Raw genomic sequence first — 23904 nt, forward strand, 5'->3', positions numbered from 1 at the left:
TGCCCATTTTATACCAAATGATGGTATCCTTAAGATCCTCTCATCGGCTGGTAGCCGGGCATATAAGAGTAATGTTGGTTCCTGTAAAATGAAGGATGCCTGGAGAGCCTGACAAACTAATTGATTGATCCGTTCCCTCATAAACATCTGTATGCTCATAACTAATAGCCTTTACACATCCAGTTTCCAGATTCAATGGGCTAAGACAGACAGGATGGGTACTAAACCAAATCAACACAGGATCAGGACCACGCCAAGTGCTGGTTAACGGATCTTTCCAGAGGACCTCCGGAGATTGAGAGGCCAATCTTGGCTCAGCCACCAACCTTCCCCCTGCAGAGCAGCCAAATTTGTCAACAGTGAGAACATTTAAAATAAACAGAGCATGATTTATAAGGTTATATGGCGTTGTTCTATACAATTCCCCCCTTTTTATTTTTTCAATAGTTAGCTTTAAAGATCTATTTGCACGTTCTATAATACCTTGTCCTTGAGGGTTATATGGAATGCCTGTAATATGGGTAATTCTGTAATGAATTACAAAATGTTGCAAAAGCAGCACTAGAGTAAGCGGTCCCATTATCTGTTTTAATAATTTTGGGAAGGTTCATGAAAGCAAAACAGTGTAATAAATGAGTGATAACATGTTTAGTAGCTTCTCCAGTCTGTGCTGTAGCACAGAGGAAACCAGAGTAAGTATCGATAGTGACACGAACAAACTGTAATTTCCCAAAAGACGGGATATGAGTAACATCCATTTGCCATAAATGTCTAGGTAATAATCCACGAGGATTAACAACATAATGTGGAACAGGAAGGTGAGGTAAGCATTGTGGGCATTGCGTAACAATTTGTCGGGCGGCTTCACGAGTAAGGGAAAATTGTGTGTGTAATGTAGCCGCCGACTGACGGTGTAAAGCGTGCAATGGCTGTGCTGCTTGTGAAGCAGTTTGATCATAACTTACCATAATATGAGGGTGTCCAGGACATGGACCATGAGTATCAACAGTATGAAGATAATGAATGCAGTACATTAGCCATTCTTGACAGCATGACGAACGGAAAGGAGGAGTATGGTAAATTGGGACATGTCCTGCTTTAGGGAAAAGAGATTGAGGAGGAGGAGTAACTTCAACTCTATTCTTGGGAGGAAAATGTACAGGATAAAGATCACGTTTAGATCGAGTTAAAACATCTGCAGTCGCATTAAGTTTAGTCAATGGACCAGGCAAGTTAGAATGAGCACGGATATACAGACCTGCAACAGGACCATCATGGGAACGAATAAGCTGTTGAAGCAAACGAAAAGAGGATGATAATTCAGGGTTATTAGTATGTCCTATGGTCGCAGTCTCCAGAAGAAATCATAAGCTAATAAGATATTTACTATCAGAAAACAAATTAAAGACATAGAAGGCAAATGTTTAAAAGACATAATGACAGCATACAGTTCAACACGTTGAGCTGAAGTCAAGGAAGTTTCTTTAATGAGGTTTGTTCCGTCGTCAATGATTACAGTAGCCACTCCTGAAGAAGAACCATCCGTAAAAACCAAAGGTACATGAGGAACAGGCTGTTGCCTAATTATAGAAGGAAAGATATGAGTTAAGTTTGCTGAACTGGATCAATTTATCAGCAGGGTAATGGCATTCCAAGGTACCTGAAAATCCTGCAAGAGCAAGACCCCATTCATTACTATGTTGAAAAAGCCAATTTTGTTGACTAACTGAATAAGGGATAATAATTTGAGAAGGTTCTATACTTATAGGTTGTAAGCATCTAGTTCTACCTTGCATTACTAAATTATTAATAAGTTCATAATAAGGGTTAATAACTTTAGAGGGTGTAGTTTTCATATGAATCTATTCAATAATTCCAACAGTTTGCCATAAGATGGCAGTAGGCACATGAGGAGTTGGACAAATTATTAATAAAATTGGAAGGTGAGTATGAATTCTAGTTAATTGTGTAGAACTGATAGATCTATTGACTATTTGTAAAGCTTGAAATCCTTCTGGAGTCATAGAGCGTGAAGAAGAAGGATCTGAGTCACCTTTAAGAATATCAAACAAAGGCTGTAATTGAGCAGTAGTAAGTTTTAAGGAAGGCCTTAGCCAATTAATATCTCCAAGTAATTTTTGTAAAGCATTTAATGTTTTTAAATTATCAACTCGAATTTGCAGTTTTTGAGGCCTAATAGTAGTGTTATCAATATATTTTCCCAAATATAAAAATGGAGATTGTCTTTGAATTTTTTTGAGGCAGTGACCAAGCCAAATGATTGTAAGGACTGTTGTAAAAATGGAAAAGCAGTCTCTAATAAAGAAATATTATCAGTGGCTAAAAGCATATCATCCATATAATGTATGAGATATAACGATGGAAACCTTTTTCTCACAGGAGTCAAGGCCTGAGCCACATATTTTTGGCATAATGTAGGACTATTTGCCATGCCCTGAGGCAATACTTTCCATTGAAATCTCCTCATGGCTTCCTTAAAATTTAAGGCAGGCAAGCTAAAAGCAAAATGTTTTCTATCTTCAGGAAACAAAGGAATAGTGAAAAAACAATCTTTTAACTCTATAACTAAAAGATGATAATTATGTGGTATGGCTGTTGGAGAGGGTAGGCCTGGTTGAAGAGCTCCCATTATTAGCATAGTTTTATTAACAGCTCTTAGATCCTGTAATAACCTATATTTTCCAGATTTTTTCTTGATAATAAAAATAGGAGTATTCCAAGGACTACTGGAAATTTCTAAATGCCCTAATTGTTCCAGTACTGATTGTTCTGCAGCTTCTAATTTCTCCTTTGTGAGGGGCCATTGGTCCACCCATACAGGGTCATCAGTCAGCCAAGTAATTGGATCAGCAGTGAGTGGAGGAGAATCCAAGGCTCCTAAGAAAAACCCAAACCTTGTCTATCATTTTTTATTTTCACATCAATAGGATGGACAGTTCCTTGTTGATTTGTTCCCAGCCCTTTTGTGGGAAGAAATCCTTGATCCAACATCATATTAGAGACTTGAGAATTTGGACTATAAAGTAATACTCCCATTTCTTTTAATATATCTCGGCCCCAGAGGTTTAAAGGCAGCCCAGGCAAAACATAAGGCTGGAAGTATCCTGAATGGCCCTCACTATCTTGCCATAATAATAACTGACTACTTTGCATAGGAGAAGAACTTTGTCCTATTCCGTGAAGTTCTGTAATAGTAGGACTAATGGGCCAACGTTTAGGCCAGTGTATCTGCGTCATAACAGAGACATCAGCTCCAGTGTCTAACAAACCTGAAAAAACCTTTCCATTAATGGTTCATTTCATTTCTGGACGTTCTTTCCCTATCTTCTGAATCCAGTAGGCAGCATTAGACGATCCAAAAGCCTTTGTTTCTCTCTTTTGATGTTGTAAAATTTGTCCATGAAGTAAAGGGCAAAAGTAGCAATTGTGCAATTTTATCACCAGGAGAAATAATTGTTGTATTTTTAATAGTTTGTGCCATGACTTTTATTTCTCCTTCATAGTCAGAATCTGTGACTCCTGGCATAATAGTTAAACCTTTCATGGTGACACTACTTCTTCCCAATAATAGTCCCATCAAACCCTTGGGTAAAGGTCCACAGATGCCCGTAGAGAGGGCCTGAGGACCCATTTCAGGAGTTAATACATATCGGGCGGAGGTACTGAGCTCCAGTCCTGCGCTTCCTGGTGTTGCTCTGGAGAGCGAGGATATTGTATGTTTCTGTTTTTGGTTAATGTCTGATTGATAATTTGAGGAGGATACACAGACATTGCCCTTATTATTTGTTGGGGCCGGGGAAGGCCCCTGGAGGAGTTTCCCGACAGTGGTGGCCCATCCTTGTGGGCCACCGAGCAACAATCTTGTGCCCAATGTTTTCCCCTATTGCATTTAGGGCATAAACCAGGGATTTTCTGACCATCTGGAGGTTTCTGAGTAGGGAAGGAAGGACTAGGGTTAGAATTAAAAGATCTACATTCGCTAGCAAAATGACCTGCCTTTCCGCATTTAAAACAAGTCTTCGTTTTCTTTTGGTTGTTTTTAAACCCCACTTTAGTTAATGCTGCAGCCACAGCAGCACCCTGTATATAAGTAGGCCCAATGTCTGCACAAAGGCGAATATAATCCTCCAATGTTCCCCGTTTTCTCCAAGGTCGAATCGCAGCCTGAGACGCATTATTAGCATTCTCAAAAGCAAGTTGCTTAACTACAATTGTACCAGTGAGTCCGTCCACAATGAGTCTCCCCACTGCCTGTGACAACCTATCTACAAAATCAGCATATGGTTCATCAGGTCCCTGTCTAATTGTTGAAAGATCCTCAGTTTTGTGTGTAGAAGGTCATTTCCTCCAGGCTTGTAATGCCAAATGATTTATTTGAGGATAAGCAACAAAGGGATAAGTTAATTGATCTTGCAAAGAAAGATACTGTCCTTCCCCAATCAGCATATGATAATCAACTGGAATATTATGGGCAGCATTCTTTTCTGCTTGTTCAGCAGCCCGTTCATAAAAATCAAACTTCCATATTAAATAATCTCCACCATTTAAACAAGCTCGTGCAATAGACTTCCAATCAGCGGGGGGAAGAGCTTCTCCTGTCAACCATAGCAGCAGTAAAAGGAGCAGTGGGCCCATATTGAGCACAGGCAGATTTTCAATCTTTCAAAACTTTCAAAGGGAGAGCCTGATGCTCCCTAGTAGCTTGTTGAGGATTATTAGGACCAGGTCTTTCTATGACGGGACAACAGAAAATAGGATCTTCTCCTCGTTTTATGGCTCCTTGTACAGCGCGCTGCAAGGGACTCAGCATTTTTACAGATGTAGATTTTTGAGCAAGACAGTCCTTATTAACCTGCAGCTTTTTCACTGACTTATCTATCACAGCCATTAGAAAATCATCCTCAGGATAGTTCTCTCTTTTATGTTTACAAGCCTCATCTGTTAAGTCAAAATGTTCCTCTTCATCTAAACTATTGAAATTAATTAGCTCTTTCGGTTTAGGAAGTGGCGACACAGTAGCTGATAATACAGTCTCTCCTTCTGTCAGAGGCTTATGTTTTTCTGACTTTACATTCAAATCAACACTATCATGAGAAGCAGCTAAACATATTTTTATCAGATTCCACAAACTATATGTAACAACAGGAGTATGAGTAGGCCCTCGAGACTCTTAATAATTTTTTAAATCTTCTCCAACTTTCTGCCAGATTTCTATGTCAACAGAGCCGCCATCAGGAAACCAGGGAGATACACCATGGATATGCTGTAAAAATTCAGTCAACTGTGAGGTAGAAACTTTATTACCCCGAGCTTTAAGCATCGAAAGTAAAACCTGAGCAAATAATTCACACTCCTTTGAGCCCTTTGGCCCCATCTTATTTTACTTCTGACTATTGCCTTATGCCTCTATTAGTTTCACTTTTACTGGTGGCCACACATATTTTGCATAAGGGTTCTCTTACCTGCACTTTCTTTTTCTTTTAATTGCCTTCACGCTTCAGGTCCCTGTTCGAGTGCCACTTGCCGCGGACCAGCCGGAGAAAGAGGATCTCACCGCCCAGGGTCACAAGGGAAGGGGTAAGGAACTGAAAGTAGCAACGACGGATGGGGTCAGAAGGACCAAGACAACTGATGGTTGCAAGGCAAATTTTATTATGCTACAGTTGCAGATTATATAGACTAGAAATCGGAAGGCTGCCAGATGGTGGTTTACATTACCTACAGACTGTCTCGGCTCAAGGTTAACTTCCCTGGGAGGAAACCCATAAACCCAGAAGCATCAAAAATAACCTGCATGTGCAGGGGGGGAGACAGCTTTGCTTGTCTCATTTTACATTCTTTCTGATCTCTGGGCCCTGGTGATTTATCTCCCATGGAATGGAATAAGGAGGGGAACAAGTAGGGACAGTCCCTTCGAGCAGCGGCCTCATGCCTGGCATGTCCTTACCTGCTCTCAAGGCTGACTGCTTCCCACACATATGTTGCCTTGTTTAAGCCTCAAGCCCTCGATCCTTTGTTGAAATACAATAATTTCACTCCTATGGTTTTCAATACCAAAAACTCAACCTCCAGGAGGGCTAAAGTCTAATTTGTACTCCAAACCAAGTAGCAGTGCAGTTCACTACTACTGAGGCTGGATCCATAAAGACTTCAAGACCACGTCCAGAAGACAAGTTATTATATATAATACCCTAGAAGGATGAAACATAATTATCATATACATAGCTGGTCCTTCAGAGCTTTTTACCTATAACATGTTTTTTGATGAAAGTTATTTAATGTACTGGAGATAACTGTGACTTACTGATCAAATATTTGAATACTTATACTTACCTGGGATTTCAGTTCTGCTGAAAGAAAAAGGAAGAACAGGACTCACTAAAAAAAAAAACAAACTTTAGAAATGAAAGTAAAAATCTTAACACACACTATCACTTTTGGAAGCAGCACAGAGGGGCAGTCAACGGTAAAACACTGGTGAAATAGGTCAAAACTCTGGGCCAAAAATCCATTGTCGTTATCATCAGTGACAGTACCACAACTGTGCCCTTCAGAATTAATAATCACTCCTAAGGATCTTCATTTGGCACCAGATGATGCGTTTAAGAGAAACGCTCTGGGAGGTTTTGAATCAGACTTGGTTTTTTGTTAGCCAAGTTACAGGAGAATTTTTAAAGTGGGGGGAGGGGAAGAAGGAAACGGACCAGGAAAAGAATTTAAGCCATCATCTATAAACCAACAAGGCACTGATAGTTCCAAACATTATGTCAGAAACTAAAATGACTGATATAGGCTCAAGTGGTTTATAAAACCTATAAAAAGACTACAGCAAAGTCCCCATTTATCTGTAGAGTTCAGAAACTAAAACAAGGAATATTTTAGCTTAAAACCTTATCTCAAGAGAATCATATACACTTCACATGAATAAAAATACCTGAAACCAAACATTTTTAAAAGCTCCAATACCCCAAATATAAAGAAAAATATTAATCCAGAAGACTCAATCAATCCATGATAATCACAGAACGGCTGGGCAATCTCTATCTCCCTTCCACACTAACCATCCATCCCATGGAAGACCAAGGGAGATCAGACCTTCCAGACTTACCTTCCAGACCTTCCAGACACCTGGCTGCTGCAAAATTCTATGGAGACTCCTTGTGGAACAGCAGTTTCCCATCTCTTGTGTCTCTCCCTATCATGATCATGATCATGCAGGAAGCAAGTCTGGCTGTGCTATTTCTTATCATTGTCTGTCACCCATCTGCAGCATGGTATTGTACAGATAAGGAAAAAGTAGTTCCCTTTCCCCCAGAAGGTTGAGGCTCAGGTACAGGGTAATTCTCCTGTGCACACAGTCATTATTTAGGCCCACTCAGTGACTTCAACAGGCTTAATCATGTGATCAGGTTTGTTGCCAGCTGCGTAATGCTCCCACATCTGTAGATAGAGCCGCTCTAGGTCCACTGTGTATTGTTTGGTGTTGAACAGAGGGCTAGATGTTCTCTGCTTCCAGACTTTGCCACGAATTTTCTTCAGGTATTCTAGATCAGTTCCCAGTTTCACAGCTATGTCTTCATATTCTTGTCTATTTTGAGCAATAAGCTCAAGACAGCCTAAACAAGTGAGCTGGGAAGCTGCAACTCGGGAAGCAAGAGTCTCTCCTGGCATAGTCACCATGGGTGTCCCTGACCAAAGGACATCCATCCCTGTGGTGTGTCCATTACAGAGTGGAGTGTCCAAGCAGACATCAGCCAGCTGGCCTCTCCGAACATGTTCCTCTTTAGGAGCAACAGGTGAAAAAATGATACAGTTCTGGGGAAGGCCCATGTTTTGTGCATAGTGTTGAATATTAGGTTCTCCTACTGCTGGAAAACGCAACAGCCACAGTACGCTATTGGGAACACGCTTCAGAATATTTGCCCACATCTGCAAAGTAGATGGGTCAATTTTATACAACTGATTAAAGTTACAGTACACAATGGCATCTTCCGGTAACCCGTACTGAGAACGTGTGGTTACAATAATGGTACGGGGAACCTCCTCTCCAGTGGCAGCCTTAATGTTGATCTGGGTAGTTGCCAGTCCATTGCTAAGACTGAATCCATTAATTGTTATCTGAATTTGTCCTCTGTTAATCATTTCAATAACTGCCTCTGCAATAGTATTCATAGGAATGACAGGCATATTAAGAGCCGTATTACTGCTGTCTGCATTGTCTCCTCCATCAGGACATTTCATCTTGACAATCTGCACATCTGGGAGACTATCAAGAAATGCTTTGAGGTCGATGCCATTCAGCACAATCCGATTGTCATAAATGTGCCCATTGGACTGAAAATCGATGACTGCTTTCTTCTTCAGGTGAGGGAACATATTAGCATGATCACCAATAAAGAAAGTATGGGGCATATAAGCCAGTTTCTCAGAATACTGCTCAGCAACTTCAGCAGGTGAAGTTTCCTGATCTGTGATGATATAATCCATGAAAAGCACGCCACTGGTCCCAGGGTAGCCCAGCCACATTGCCTGAATAGGAGCTGGCCTGAGAGCAAAGAGTTCATTTCGAGCACCCCTGGTATAACCATTCATATTTACAAGGATGTGTATACCATCTTGATGGATGCGATCAGCTGCTTTCCCATTGCATGGAATCTGAGAAAGATCAATGAAATGATGGGCTTCTGCCATCACCTTCGCTCGGAAGTTTGTGCCATCATCTGGGCTCAGGGCATAACAGAATACCTCAAATTTATCAGGATTGTGCATGCCTGGAATAGACTGCATAAGATGAGAAGTAGGATGATTCCCAAAGTCAGAACTCACGTATCCTACACGCAGTCGACCATCACTGAGCTTCAAGTCTTTTGGATGTTCGTACGGTGGTTTATGAAGGACACTGATCTCATCCAAGCAGAGGTTCCCGTGGCTCTCAGCAATAGCCTTCCTGAAGCCATGAGAAAGAGGATAGAGCATACTATGATGAGGCTGCACAGAAGGCAACCTATTCTTCTCCAGCTGGTCAGCCACAATGCTGACCAACTTCTTCATTCGCTCATCATAGTCTGTCCAATCACAGACAATCTGCAGGCAATGAGCCAAATCACAATAAGCGTCAGGAAAATCAGGTTCAAGCTTCAGAGCAGTGCGATAAGAAGCAATTGCTTCTGGAATATTCCCTGAATACTTGTGAATGGAAGCCAGATTGCTGTGGGCATCCGCAAGTGCAGGGTTAATCTGAATGGCACGAGTATAACACTGCAAGGCTCCCTGAACATCCTGCATCTCCTTTAGAGTGTTTCCCATGTTACAGTAGGCATCAGCAAAGGTAGGACTGATTCGAACAGCCTCCTTATAATGCATCAGAGCTTCCTGCAGTTTTCCCTGCTGCTGCAATACACTTGCTAAATTTGAATGGGCAACAGCAAACTCTGGGAAGACTTCTAATGCTTTACAATACAAGCGAACTGCCTCTTCAATGTTCCCCTGGTCTCCTTTGATATTGGCTAGGTTATTCAGAGAGTCTGCATGGGTGGGACACAGCCGCAGAGCTGTATTATAACAATCTTCTGCTTCGGCAACACTGCCCTTCTCTTCCAGAGCGTTGGCTAGGTTGCAGTAAGCATCAGGGAAATGTGGTTGCAATTCAATAGCTCGCCTGTAGGTGTCTATTGCCAGATCTATCAGGCCTTGCTCATAGTATACACAAGCCAGGTTGGCATGTACCACTGCATGATTTGGGCTCAAGCTTAGGGCACAAAGGTAAGCTGCCACAGCTCTGTCAAAAATCCGTGCCTCTTGCAAGACATTTCCTAAATTGATATAAGCATCCAGAAAACTGGGGTCAAGGGTGACAGCCTTTTCAAAGTGATGAATTGCAAGCCAAATCTCCCCTTGTGCATTGAAAACACAGCCAAGATTACTCCAAGCTACTGCAAAGTTCGGTTGCGTCTCCATTGCTTTCAAATAACATGCCTTGGCTCCTTCCAAGCGACCCAGGGCTTTGAGCAGGTTCCCCAGGTCACTGCGAACACAGTACAAATCAGGATTGCACTGAAGAGCAGAGACGTAAGCTTGTACTGCCCCTTCCATGTCGCCTGCTGCTACCAAAGCGGCTGCCAGGTTAATATAACCATCGATGAAATCTGGTTTGAGATGCAATGCATGCCGGTAATGCTCAATTGCTTCCTGCAACTGCCCTCTTTCCTTGTACACATTCCCCAAATTCGAATAGGCTTCTGCCAGAAGAGGGTTCTGTTTAATTGCCAGAGTACTAAAGTGGGCAGATCTGTCCAGCCTTCGACACTGGAAGTGTAGAGATGAAAGTAATAAAAGTACTCCAGTATTGTCTGGCTCTTGTCTCCACAGCTGCATGCAGTGTTTCTCAGCTGCCTCAAAATTTCCTGCCTGATATTCTCGATGTGCCAACTCAGCTAACCCTTGGAAGGAAAGCATACGTTTCGTTGGTTCTGTGCTGTCGGCCACGTTGCCCACAGAAGACGCCATCTGGAGCTTCTGCAGAGAGTGATAAAAGGGGGTAATTGAGTCCCGCTGCCGCCACTACTGGCAAGAATGTTTCTAGAGGTAGCAAATATGAGGGCAGCAGCCGTACCACTGCTTTGGCAGGCTTAAGCGGCGGCAACAGTTACAGGCACCGAATCTTAGGAACTCTGGTTGGTCGTCTAACTGTCACGCTCTTGAAATCTTCATTCTTAACCCTGCCCTCTTCCACCATTTTTCTCCTAATCAGGGAATAAAAATTACCTATACACTTGCCTTAGAAGAAATCAAAAGTCAGTAGTCCAAACACTTTTCAAAATTTTGTTTTCTGCCTAGTTGGAAAGGAAATACATGATTGACTTTACTTCATCATTCATACAGTCAATGTGGAAAACATTAGGGCCGTGAATTTCAATACAGTAAGATCAGAAAATTTTAAATTGGCCTTCCCAAACCACTAATAAGTAACCGATGTTGTATATAATGCTAAAATCTTAGAGACTGAGTTTGATATTTTAAAAGTTCTGAAAGGATTAGTTAATTTCTCCTCATATTTCTCATGCCTCAAACCTGAGTATTACTTTTTTAAAAATAAATTTATTTATTTTTATTTATTTATTTTTATTTTGGCTGCATTGGGTCTTCAATAGTGCGTGCAGACTTTCTACAGTTGCGGCGAGCAGGGGCTACTCTTTGTTGCGGTGCCCGGGCTTCTCATCACAGAAGCTTCTATTGTTGTTCCACAACTCTATGGGTTCCTTTTTAGGTCCTATGAAGAACCCTAGAAATTAATTCATGTAATTATAGGTTTTTGCAAAATTGTCAAAAGTGAGATATTTTCACTTCCATCAGGTAAGACCAGCGTCTCTTTCTTTGCCAATTTTCCTTCTATCATATTCCGCTATGTTGGATCATATTGGAATGGCCACAGGCTTTTTTGAAATCTGGCTAAGGAGATTTTCTTTTGTTCTGTGGTACGCGGACCTCTCACTGTTGTGGCCTCTCCCGTTGTGGAGCACAGGCTCTGGACGCACAGGCTCAGCGGCCATGGCTCACGGGCCTAGCCGCTCCGCGGCATGTGGGATCTTCCCGGACCGGGGCACGAACCCGTGTCCCCTGCATCGGCAGGTGGACTCTCAACCACTGCGCCACCAGGGAAGCCCTAAGGAGATGTTTTAAGTGAGGCTATTATGTGATTTTCAGACACCACCATATGTAATTGACTATATACTATCCCATTACAGGAATAACTTCCAGTACTCATACTGACTACTCTACTGACTTAACTAGCACAAGACACAGAAGCATAAGGACAAAAACCACCTTACAATATAGCCATGTCTTGCACTTCACAGCTCTCAAAGCATGTGCGTTTGAAGAAGAAAAAACCAACTGAAAAGTACAAAACCAGAAGCTATTCTGTGGAAAATTATTTCAATCATCAGGCATGTGAAAGATAAGTCAAAGATTCAGTTCTCATCAATGCTTAGTCAAAACGGGAAATTTTCTTCTGTCAAGAATATACTCCAGGGGCTTCCCTGATGGCGCCGTGGTTAAGAAGCCACCTGCCAATGCAGGGGACAAGGGTTCGAGCCCTGGTCCGGGAAGATCCCACATTCCACGGAGCAACTAAGCCGGTGTGCCACAACTACGGAGCCTGCGCTCTAGAGCCCGTGAGCCACGACTACTGAGCCTGCGAGCCACAACTACTGAAGCCTGCGTGCCTAGCGCTCGTGCTCTGCAACGAGAAGCCACCGCAATGAGAAGCCTGTGTACCGCAACAAAGAGTAGCCCCCACTTCCTGCAAGTAGAGAAAGCCTGCGCACAGCAACGAAGACCCAACACAGCCAAAAATAAATAAATAAATAAATAAATAAAAGAATATACCCCATCAACAATGTGTGTAATGGAATGGTGTGAATGAGTATTTTATCAGAATTCCTGTAATGCACAAACCTATAGCAGTACTGAAATCAGTAATGCATTTATAATAGTAAATATTTATGAGGAAGTAATCCATAGAGGTTTTCTCAAAGTTAACAATGAAAATTAATGTGACATTATCAATAATAAATTGTGAAGCTGAAATAAACTTTTCTAAACTATTAATAACTAGAAGCAAATTCTAATCAACCATGTTACAAGAAATCTATGTCTATAAACTACAAAGTTTATTTCTTAAAATTTTATTTCGAAAATACATAAACTGTCGTATGAGGAGGCAGTTAAAGAATATATAGCTAAAAGAGTGGGGGGAAAGTTTTATAGAGACACATCTGGCAGTAGTTCATTTTTAAATGTCATTTTTCTAGATTTTGTGACACCTATAGTATTGATATTTGAAAGCATTTAAAAAACTGTAATTTGAAGATTTGCTACTTCCAGGTAGAATAAAATATTTGGAAGCAAAACAACGTTTCCACTGAGAAAAACAAAAAAAGCCAAATAAAATAGCCAGCATTCAATCAAAAAGTTCTAGACAAACCAAGAGATAGAATCATATGACTAAAATTCTAAGAACAGATAATACAAAAATATTTATATAAGATATTGTGTATCTTTATCAGGAAAAGTCTTTCTCAAGAAAAGACTTTAAAATCATCAGAATTAATATTATATTTTATTTGTATATTTATATATAGATATTTATATATTTATATAAAGAACTTAAAGATAAAGCCCTAGTTAAGGCAGTGACAATAGTAGCAGTGGGAGTGAAAAGAAATGGTTATATTCAAGCACATTTTGTCAGGAAAAGTCCAAGATCAAATGTCTGACTGCATACATGGGATGGATAGACGGAGTGGGAAAAATCAAAAGTTAACTATAGAGGTTCTAGTGAAGATGGGGTTGCCGTCACCCAACCCAAGGGGTTGTGATCATCCCCAAGGTCTAGGAGACTCAAAGGGAAGGTCATGGTCAGAGGCAAAGTTAATTGGTGGGAAAATAAGACTTCCAGTCTCTCCATCTCCTTATACCAGTTTTTTTTTTTAACATCTTTATTGGAGTATAATTGCTTTACAATGGTGTGTTAGTTTCTGCTTTATAACAAAGTAAATCAGTTATACATATGTCCCCATATCTCTTCCCTCTTGCATCTCTCTCCCTCCCACCCTCCCTATCCCACCCCTCTAGGTGGTCACAAAGCACTGAGCGGATCGCCCTGTGCTATGCGGCTGCTTTCCACTAGCTATCTATTCCTTACACCAGTTTTGTTTTTCTGCTCATATATGTAGCAGCATTTCATTCAAGGGGAATGTCATTGATCTGACTGGTCAAATTAAACAACATAGTTCAAGGCATATTTACAGTGGTTAGTTCCTCCACAATTTAGAAAGTCACATTCACAATTTCCCTCTTCCTACGCCGCGGAACACATTGGCCATTCCTCCGAAGTTTCCACTCCACAGAGTGGACCAGAGATGACGTTAGCCCAGAACTGAGAGCTTGGCATGAAATGGTGTCAGCCCCACGTAGAGCTCTGGCATAAGTTATAACCCAACCCAGCTCTACAGAGAGCTCTGCATGGAATCCTGGGAGTAAACTCAGCCATAATAATGGGATTCTGTTTTTCATTTGCTTTTCTTCCTTGCTTAACTTTCCCTGGCCACTCTGACAAACAAACTTTCAGGCATTCCTGGACCACTCACTAACTTTATTCCATTTAATCTCATCCAGATTCCCAAGAAAATTACTAACTATAAGGAGGGAAATTTGGAACATGGTGAGTTTTAGATGCCTGAAATATACAGGTCATTGAATCCAGTTAAGTAGCAAATTATCTGGATCTCAAATATGCCAGTAGAATAGCAGACTAAGCTCAATTTAATGTACTCTTACTGGAGACACATGTAAATTCTGGGTCAATTTTGAAAAAGTTAAAAGCACATAGCTGAGATTAAAAGAAAGAAAGGAACACCTGCATGTTTCAGAAAGTAACAGAGAAATTAAATCCAGAGAAAGAAGAGCGGACTGATGTCTGTGGGTTCCGTTCCTTAGTATAGGCCTTATGTAAATAGGGGCTGGAGCTAGGAATCTAACATTACCTTGAGGCCAGGAATTTAGACTCAGGATGGAACAATATTGAGAAGTTGGTACAGATATCCTACAGAAATTTCATGAGGAACTGCTTAGTCCATTAAGAGGGCCAAGGGAGGTGGTGAGGAAGACTGATATCTCTTGAAAACCTTCAGGTACGGAAAACATCAACACCTCTGAAAAGTAGGCCTGTCCTTCCCAGCGTTGTGATGGCCAGGTTGTCACTAACCTGTAAGGCCCTGTATGAATCAGAAACTGCAAGGAGAGTAATTCAAAGAAAAACAGATGCAGGATGGGCGTGGCAATAAATCCTAGGACCCTATCAGAAACAAAATTAAAACCACTCTAAAGCGAAATTTTAACAAACCAGAGCAGATAGTATCCTAACCAGAATAGAATAATAATTCTGAGGAAGTTACTTTAGTTATTTAAGTAATATTCAATGCATTTCCATGGCCAGGCCCTTTTGAAGAATTCTAAAACATATACAAACAATTCGTTTACATCTTATATAGTCCACCATCCAGAGCAAAATTCACTTAAGTACTGTACTGGTGGAAATCGGGCAGCACTATGGAGACAATAAAAAGGTGTTTACCATCAAAAAACGTCAAGGTAAGAAAGATAATGTCTAATTTTTAATTATCCTGTGGTTTATTGAAATCTTTTGGAAACCCAAAATGGAGAAAACCTAGCAGGCAATGAAGACTTAAATATTTAGAGATTTATCAACTCATCTATAAAAGCTTTATTAATCTCTTCTTTTAATACCATTCCTGAGAGGTATAAACGTGTCCAGAGATAGGGTTGAAGAAGCCTGAGAGAATTTCAATTGTTTACTATTCTTGGTCAGCTATTAAGACCGTTCAGGAGCATCTTGATTTTCATGGCATCATCCAACAAAAAGCAGGATATTTTACAGAAAGTCCTGGTCCACTTTTTGGCTTGCTTTTGTGTTTATGTTTTTGGTTTTCTCACATTGGGCGGTACATTAGGCTACCTATTGCATACTCCCTCATTCATGCATGCATTCATTGAAACAATATTTACTGAGTTGAGATATTTAATTAACACCCAATAAATGATGTTTAGATGAATGAATGCGCTTTTTATCAAAGTAAGTGTAAGTACTGAGAAAAATTACAGAATGTATGATCCCAGCCCCACAAAAGCGTATAATTGTGTTGAGGATATAACATATGCTGGTGAAATAACTAATATATCATATTGGACAGTTTCTAAGTTCAAAAATGAGTTTTTATAAATAATCAGAGCCTAAGGAGGACAAAGAAGGGACAGTTCATTATGGGTTGAATCTATCAATAAATGTACATTTCAGATGAGATTTGAGATTGACCTTAAAGAAAGAAGAGGACTTAGATATATGAACAGAGAACAAAAAAGGCATGGTGATAGCATGTGCATAGATAGTGTGGCCAATATTTATGTTCTTCGTTAAAGATAGTCAGAGATAACCCAAATGTAACTGTTCCCATGGGTCCATTCTCAGTATCCAAACAAAACGGCAAATCCTATCTCAGTAAAACTAATGAAAAACACAGTCTTTAACAAAGACATTGTGAAGGAAAGGGGGAGAGAAAGGCTTGCGTCCCACACCACACAACAAAACTTATTTAATTATTTGTTTCATTTTCTCCCTCTGAAAATTTCCTCTCCCTCTCTCTGTATGTCTCTCTTCTCCCACATCTGGCCACACTCTACCAGCCACCTTTCCAGATCTTTCCAGAACTCTCCATCCTAGTTTCATTATGCCACAAGTTGAACATCTCACAGGTCTCCAGGATGCATCCTCATCACTTATTCCACAAAGACAAACAAAGGACACTTCTCAGGATCACGTTTCTTGGAAGGAAGAAGTCACGAGGAGTGATTATAAATAATATAAGGTGGAGAGCAGTGACTTAAAATACCATTTTTCCTCTTAGAATGTGAATACAGGGAACTTTGGGAAACTAGAAAATCTAGAAAGGATTCATTGATAATTATTTATTTTCAATGAATAAAATAAAATGTAATAATACGGCTAAACTCTGACAGATTAACTTTTTCAAAAGTTGCTTTCACACACCTTCACTATTGGGATGTTTGATAAACACATCTTTCTTCTTTCTTTGCAGATACTGGCACCAAACTTTCAAACAATAAGAACCTTCCCATAAGTCCCTTGCCAGGCAAGATTAAGGTATAACAATCCAAACAGATTTTTGAAGAAGATAACTGGTTGAAAGCACAGGAAAAGAGCTGGGTTGCTCTTTTTCAACGGTCACATAATGAGTAATGTGGGAATTGGTTTACAAAGTCTCTCTCCATGAGGGGCTAAGGTTAAGATTAGAACTTCTGAGGCCAGAAGAGCAAAATAACTACAACAACACACATATTTTCAAGAGCCGCCCTTTGGATGTGAGGGATTGATTTTTCCCACTCTTTTTTCAGCAGCCCAACTGGTGTCTTTAGTAAATGACATAAGAGAATACAGTGTGGCCAAGAAGGCTTAGATTTCCTTAGCCCCAAGTCAGATATTCTCAAGTGACTGTCCACTCAAATTAAAAAGAGAGATTTACAAGAGGAAACTGGATACAACTGAGTGTACTTTTATTTCAGCCCTTTACCTGAATGTTTTGTTTTGTTTTCAGTTCTCCACTGAAGTTGCCTACATTAATATATTTTTAAGAACATTTCCTTAAGTTGAAGTATTCATTCAGTCTATTCATTTACTATAATTGAGAAAAGCCAAATGACTTAGGCAAATTCATTTCTGTACTGCCACAGCAGTGTATTGTGAACTAAATGACACCTGGCAGTTCTTTACTCAGATACTAACTCAATTAGAAGGCAGAACAAGGATACCTACCCATTCAGGGAAGGAAAGGTCACTTAGCCTCTGTAGCTGTCTTAGGTCTCTTATCATCACAGTAACAAATTGAAGACTAAAAACCATACGATCATCTCAATAGATGCAGAAAAAGCTTTTGAAAAAATTCAATATCCATTCATGGTAAAAACTCTCCAGAAAGTGGGCACAGAGGGAACATACCTCAACATAATAAAGGCCATATATGACAAGCCCATAGCTAACATACTCAATGGTGAAAAGCTGAAAGCATTTCCCCTAAGATCAGGAACAAGACAAGGATGCCCACTCTCACCACTTTTATTGAACAGAGTTTTGGAAGTCCTAGCCACAGCAATCAGACAAGAAAAAGTAAATAAATAAAAGGACTCCAAAATGGAAAGGAAAAAGTAGAACTGTCACTGTTTGCAGATGGCATGATACATAGAAAATCTGAAAGACACCATCAAAAACCTATTCGAGCTCAAACATGAACTTGGTAAATTTGCAGGATACAATAGATTTCTATATATAAATTTTGTATTTCTATACACTCACAGTGAACTATCAGAAAGAGAAATTAAGGAAACAATCCCATTTACAATCGCATAAAAAAGAATAAAATACATAAGAATAAACCTGCCTAAGGAGGTAAAAGACCTGTACCCAGGAAACTATATGACACTCATAAAAGAAATGAAAGATGACACAAACAGCTGGAAAGATATACCATGGTCACGGATTGGAAGAATTAATATTGTTAAAATGACCATCATACCCAAGGACATCTACGCATTCAATGCAGTCTGTATCAACATATCAAGGGCATTTTCCACAGACCTAGAACAAATAATTTTAAAGTTTGTATGGAAACACAAAAGATCCTGAATAGCTAAAACAGTCTTGAGAAAGAAGAACACAACTGGAGGAATCATGCTCCCTGGCTTCAGACTGTGCTACAAACCTACAGTAATCAAAACAGTATGGTACCGGCACAAAAACATCCATCACTGGAACAGAATAGAGAGCCCAGAAAGAAACCCATGCACTTATGGTCAATCAATCTATGACAAAGGAGGCAAGAATATGCAATGGAGAAAAGTCTGGGCTTCCTTAGGGATGGTTTCATCAATTAATTTGTTTTCTTAAATGGACCATACTTTTCCATGTCTTTGTATACCTTGTGAGTTTCTTGGTTGAACATTTGGCTTTCAAATATTGTAATGTGGTGTCTATGGAAATCAGATTCTCCCACTTTCCCAGGGTCTTCTGGGCTTTTGATTGTTGAAGGCTGTAGTAGTCTGTTTGTTTAGGAACCTTTCCAAACTAGTTTTGCAATGACTGTACTCCTTATCGTATGTAGGCACTGAAGTCTCTGTTCCTTTAGTTCATGTTTAGCTAATGTTTTGACAGAGATGTCCTTGAATTCCTGCACCTAAGACAAACAAAAACAAATATACACAAGCACATCCACATGCACACTCAAAACCACACACCTCTCCCCATTGTGCAGATTGCTGGATCACTCCTTCAACATTTAGCTGACCTGCACTGAGGTCAGGGCTCAGCCCATGGTAAAAGCTTAGAGACTCCTCTGGTGTTTTCAGAACATGCATCTGATCTTGAGTATGCATGTGGCTTTCTTAATTTCTCTGGACACATGTGTACTTTTTGTATGTTCTAAGTTCCCAAAGAATCTCCCCCAACTTTTGCTCCTGCATCTTATGTGGTCTATTGTATTTCAATGCACAGTCTTCTGCCCCAGCCATCTGTGCTTTGTTAGTTCACCTTGCACTTTTCTTGAGCAATGACCACTGCTTTTCCAGACTGTGTTCCAGGTTAGCTAAGACAGGGATAAGCATCTTGTGTCAGTCCTTCAGGTAGCTCCCAGACAGGTTAGAACAGATACACATAATAATCCGAGAGTATGGGCTCTTCTGCTCCCTCCTGAAGCAGGATTGAGGGTCCCATACTAGGAATGGTCTGCTGCTACTTTAAGACTATCACTGCATTAAGACCCCAGCACTTTAAGACCATCACTACACTAACAGTAGATGGGGCAAGGGCAAGTAAAAATGCCACAAAGCTTTCCTGCCATTTTCAAATTGCCTCTTCCCGGGTTCAGTATGTGTTTGGTTGCTGTAAATCTTTGCCTGATTTCAGGACTAAGAGAAACTCAAGGAACGCCACAACAAGAAACAGTATAATCAAACTCTCAGATGCCGAAAGACAGAGAAAGAATCCTTACTCCCAAAGGAGAAAGAAAAAACAAATTTGTTACAAAGCAGGGATCCTCAAAAAGATTCATAGCTAATTTCCTATCTGAAACCACGGAAGAAGCCAGACATATTTAAAGTGCTGAAAGAAAAAAATTGTCCACCAAGAATTCTATATTTGGCCAAACTGGTTTCAAAACTTAGGGAGAAATTAACACATTCCCAGATGAACAAAGGCTGAGGGCGTTTGTTTTACAACTTCCTAACACTGCCCTATGACAAATGCTAAATTGAACCTTCAGGTTGAAATGAAAGGACACTAGCCAGCAACTCGAAGCTGTATAAAGAAATAGAAATCTCCAGTAAAGATAAACACATGGGCAGATACTAAAGCCAGTATTGCGCTACTGGCTTGTAACTCTACTTTTTATTTCTTACATGATTGAAAAAACAAATGCATAAAATAATCATAAATCCATGTTATTGGGCTCACAAAATATAAAGGTGTAATTTGTGACAACAATAATGTAAGGAGGAGGAATGGAACTGTAGAGGAACAGAGTTTCTGTGTGCTATTGAAGTTGGTTTCAATTCAAATGATATTGGTTGAACTTTAGAAGGGTGAATGTAATCTTCTTGATAACCACAAAGAAAATATCAATAGACTATATGCAAAAAGAAATGAAAAAGGAATCAAGAGTTCACTACAACAAAATCGGCTAAGCACAGAAGAAGTCAGTAATGGAGTAAATGAAGGGCAAAAAATGCATAAGACATACAGAAAACAACCAGGAAACAGACAGAATTAAGTTCTTCCTCATCAGTAATTTTTGAAAAAGTGGATTAAGCTCTCCAATAAAAAGATAAATATTGGCAGAATGGACTTTAAAAACATCCATAATCCAAGTATATGCTGTCCGCACAAAACTCACTTGATTTCAAGAGACACAAGTTGGTTGAAAGTTAAAGCACAGAATAAAATATCCCATGCAAATAGTAACAAAAAGAAAGAAAGAGAGAGAGAGAAAAAGGAAGGAAGGAAGGAAGGAAGGAAGGAAGGAAGGAAGGAAGGAAGGAAGGAAGGAAGGTAGATCTGGGATGGCTACGTTAATATCACACAAAATAAACTTTAAATCAAAAACTATCACAAGAGGAAAAGGAGGCCACTATATGTTGATAACAAGTTCAATCTATCAAGAAGATATAACAACTATAAACATATATGTACCAAACATCCCCCAAATATGTGACGCAGACATTGACAGAATTGAAGGAAGAAATAGATAGTTCTACAATTATAGTTGGAGATCAATACCTTGCTTTCAATAATGGATAACACATCTAGACAGAAGATCGGTAGAGAGGTAGGGGGACTGAATAACACATTTAACCAACTAAACCTAACAGCCATATATAGATCACTCCACTCAACAACAGCAGAATACACATTTTTCTCAAGTACACATGGAACATTCTCCAGGAAAGACCATATGTTACGCCACAATACAAGTACCAATACATTTTTAAGAAACTGAAATCATACAAAGTATCTTCTTTAGCCACAGTGAAATGAAGGTAGAAATCAATAACAGAACCATTGGTAGCCATTTCCCATCATGCCTGCCACACATGATATAAAGCAATGAAGGGAAAAACATACTTGACCATTTAGAAAAGTGGGAAAGAGGACATATCATTGACACAGAGTGTGTGCTGTTTCCCGTTGTCAGGGATAGAAATAAATTAGCATCATTTATTCATTAGTGTGTTAATTTCTTGGTCAATCATTGCACAGCCAGTGTTTCTGCCTGATGGGAAGATTTCCTATACTCAGTGTTGAGTGGAGACAACCTTGAAAGGGACATTTAAAAGGATTATACTGTGATGGGCCTAGCAGTACCCTTCCTCCTATGCCAGTATTTAGGCTGGGGTATTTCCATGCAGTGTGTACAATCGTAGGCCCCAGGTCACCAGAATTTAGTTGGATTCGTTTTGTTAATACATTCCCTCAGTACTTTGTCTTTTATTTCACTGTTGCATTTACTTCATTCTTTATTATCACTGCGAAACAACTTTGTTTCCTGTTCAGATGCCAAAAAGTGGGTATCATTACCTCCTGAGTTTTACACATCACAGATCTGTTTTACATATCAGAGACAGAGACAGCAACTATTTCCAATGACTTTGAGACATGCTTTGAACATGTGATTAACATGTGGAGTGTTGAAATGTGTGTCGAGCTCATTATACTTGCTCTAAAAGGTTTCAAACTGCAAAGATTTAAAAATCTTTATCTTTGAATAGTTTTCCTGTGCTGTCTCTTTGTGTCAGACTGTTAATGTGCAGTCTGGCACCTTCAAATAATGTGGCTTTGTAACCAATTATTTACATGTTTTATCCACAGAGAATCTTTTTTTTTTCAATAAATTTATTTTTGGCTGTGTTGGGTCTTTGTTGCTGCACATGGGCTTTCTCTAGTTGGGGCGAGTGGGGGCTACTCTACATTGTGGTGTGCGGGCTCCTCATTGCTGTGGCTTCTCTCGTTGTGGAGCACGGGCTCTAGGCGCTGGGGTTTCAGTAGTTGTGGCACGCGGGCTTCAGTAGTTGTGGCTCATTGGCCCTAGAGCACAAGCTCAGTAGTTCTGGCGCACGGGCTTAGTTGCTCCGCGGCATGTGGGATCTTCCCAGACCAGGGCCCGAACCCATGTCCCTGCACTGGCAGGAGGATTCCCAACCACTGTGCCACCAGGGAAGTCCCCACACAGAGAATCTTAAGGTCAAAATATACAACTCGATTAACTACACTTCCTCCTGTTCACATTTCCCTCATCTTTTCTTCATCTTCTGTCTATGTTTCCTTGGCCCTGTTTATATTAAGTGCTTTTGCCATTATATTTGATTGTCTGTATTCCGGTGAGTTACCACAATGCTTTATGAGACATGGTAGGATATAAATGCATTTAAGTTTTTTATATATATATATAAAATATATTTTTATATATATATATATATATGTAGTTTGCTTGAGTGCAGTGTTTTTTGTTTTCTGTACTGAATTCATTAGCATGGGTCGGTATAAAATTTAGCATAGGTCAATATGTAATTTGTAAACTAATAAGGTCTTAAAAGTGAGGAATTAAGTCTTTTAAATTTAATTATTTATTGTAAAGAGCAGAATAGCATACATAAACAGGTGCCTAAGGAAAATTTGTATTCTAATATGGAACTCTCATAAACACCTATTTTTTTTTCTTTTAATGGTATGATAGTAGGCCATTTGATTATTTCTATTTTTATGGCTTTAACTTTAGAACAATGAAATATTTGTAAATTTTAAAAAGTATTTTTCTTTATTTGATGCGGCTAGGATACTGGAGAAATGAAAGGTCAAACACCTATTGAGGAATCCATACTTGTCTATATATTGTGTACTTTTATTTCAATAACTGATTTAAAATTCCTAAAAGGATGCTATAATAAGTTATTACGCCATTTTACAGACTGAATTAAGTGAATTTCAGGGAGGTATGAAACTTGCCTAAGGCTATCCAGCTGCCAAGCGGTAGGAGTGAGAATTAAATCCGGGTATACCTATCGCCAAAGTTTCTGCTCATCTCTTTACATCATCCACTTTTAATAGCCAATGCTTTCCTGCTTACAAATATGACTGAGGTTTCCAGACAGTCAACATTCCTTTGTAATCAGATAGAAAACTTACTGTTGATTCTCTAAAGACATATTCCTTTTCCATTAAGTGACTTTAGTTGTTCAAATAATACTTCCAGACAGTAGTAATCATACAGTTGGAGACTAAGAACAGAACTCAGGGATGTGTCTAGCAGTCAGTAAAGACCAACTGGGCTCACTGATGATATTTACGGTCATTTCCTCTAGACTAACATAATCTTATTAATAAGACCCTAATAATTCACAGTAGTGCCCTTGCCTGATTGTTTGTTCTTCTCCCTCTATCACTCTCTCTTTCCCCATATTATTATTATTTTTGGCAATTTTTGGTGAATTAAATTCAGGGATTAGTATTCAGGAGTACTAGTCACAAGAGCAGAGAATCTTAGCTCACACCAAAGGAAGAAAATAGAGAAAAAGTATAAATTATATGAATACACACACATACACACATGCGCCAACTATATGCTGCACTTCTCCAAAATCTATTCAGTATCTGCACATTTACCGTATAGTAGCAGTAAGACCAGAAATGAGCGTAACGCTCTGTTTACAAGGCACAGAAAACAGACCCAAATATGGAAATTACTA

At 39.6% G+C, this 23904-nt stretch overlaps 1 long non-coding RNA gene and 1 pseudogene across 2 annotated transcripts; both read right to left on the reverse strand.

Annotated features, from left to right (window-relative positions):
- Positions 1-232: 232 nt before the first annotated feature.
- LOC117310994 (uncharacterized) lies at positions 233-5857 on the reverse strand. 2 transcript variants are annotated; one of them, XR_012329650.1, is made up of 3 exons: positions 5484-5857; positions 1259-1289; positions 233-333 (listed from the first exon to the last, which is right to left on the reverse strand). It is a non-coding gene; the product is annotated as an uncharacterized lncRNA (long non-coding RNA). The 2 variants fall into 2 exon arrangements; XR_004524972.2 differs by having other exon boundaries at positions 966-1289; positions 5484-5604.
- Positions 5858-6876: 1019 nt separating this feature from the next.
- On the reverse strand, positions 6877-10533 carry LOC117310993 (UDP-N-acetylglucosamine--peptide N-acetylglucosaminyltransferase 110 kDa subunit pseudogene; annotated as a pseudogene).
- Between the last annotated feature and the right edge of the window lie 13371 nt (positions 10534-23904).

This window comes from Tursiops truncatus, unplaced genomic scaffold (assembly GCF_011762595.2).
Source record: "Tursiops truncatus isolate mTurTru1 unplaced genomic scaffold, mTurTru1.mat.Y mat_scaffold_99_arrow_ctg1, whole genome shotgun sequence".
In the NCBI taxonomy this organism is placed as follows: Eukaryota; Metazoa; Chordata; class Mammalia; order Artiodactyla; family Delphinidae; genus Tursiops; species Tursiops truncatus.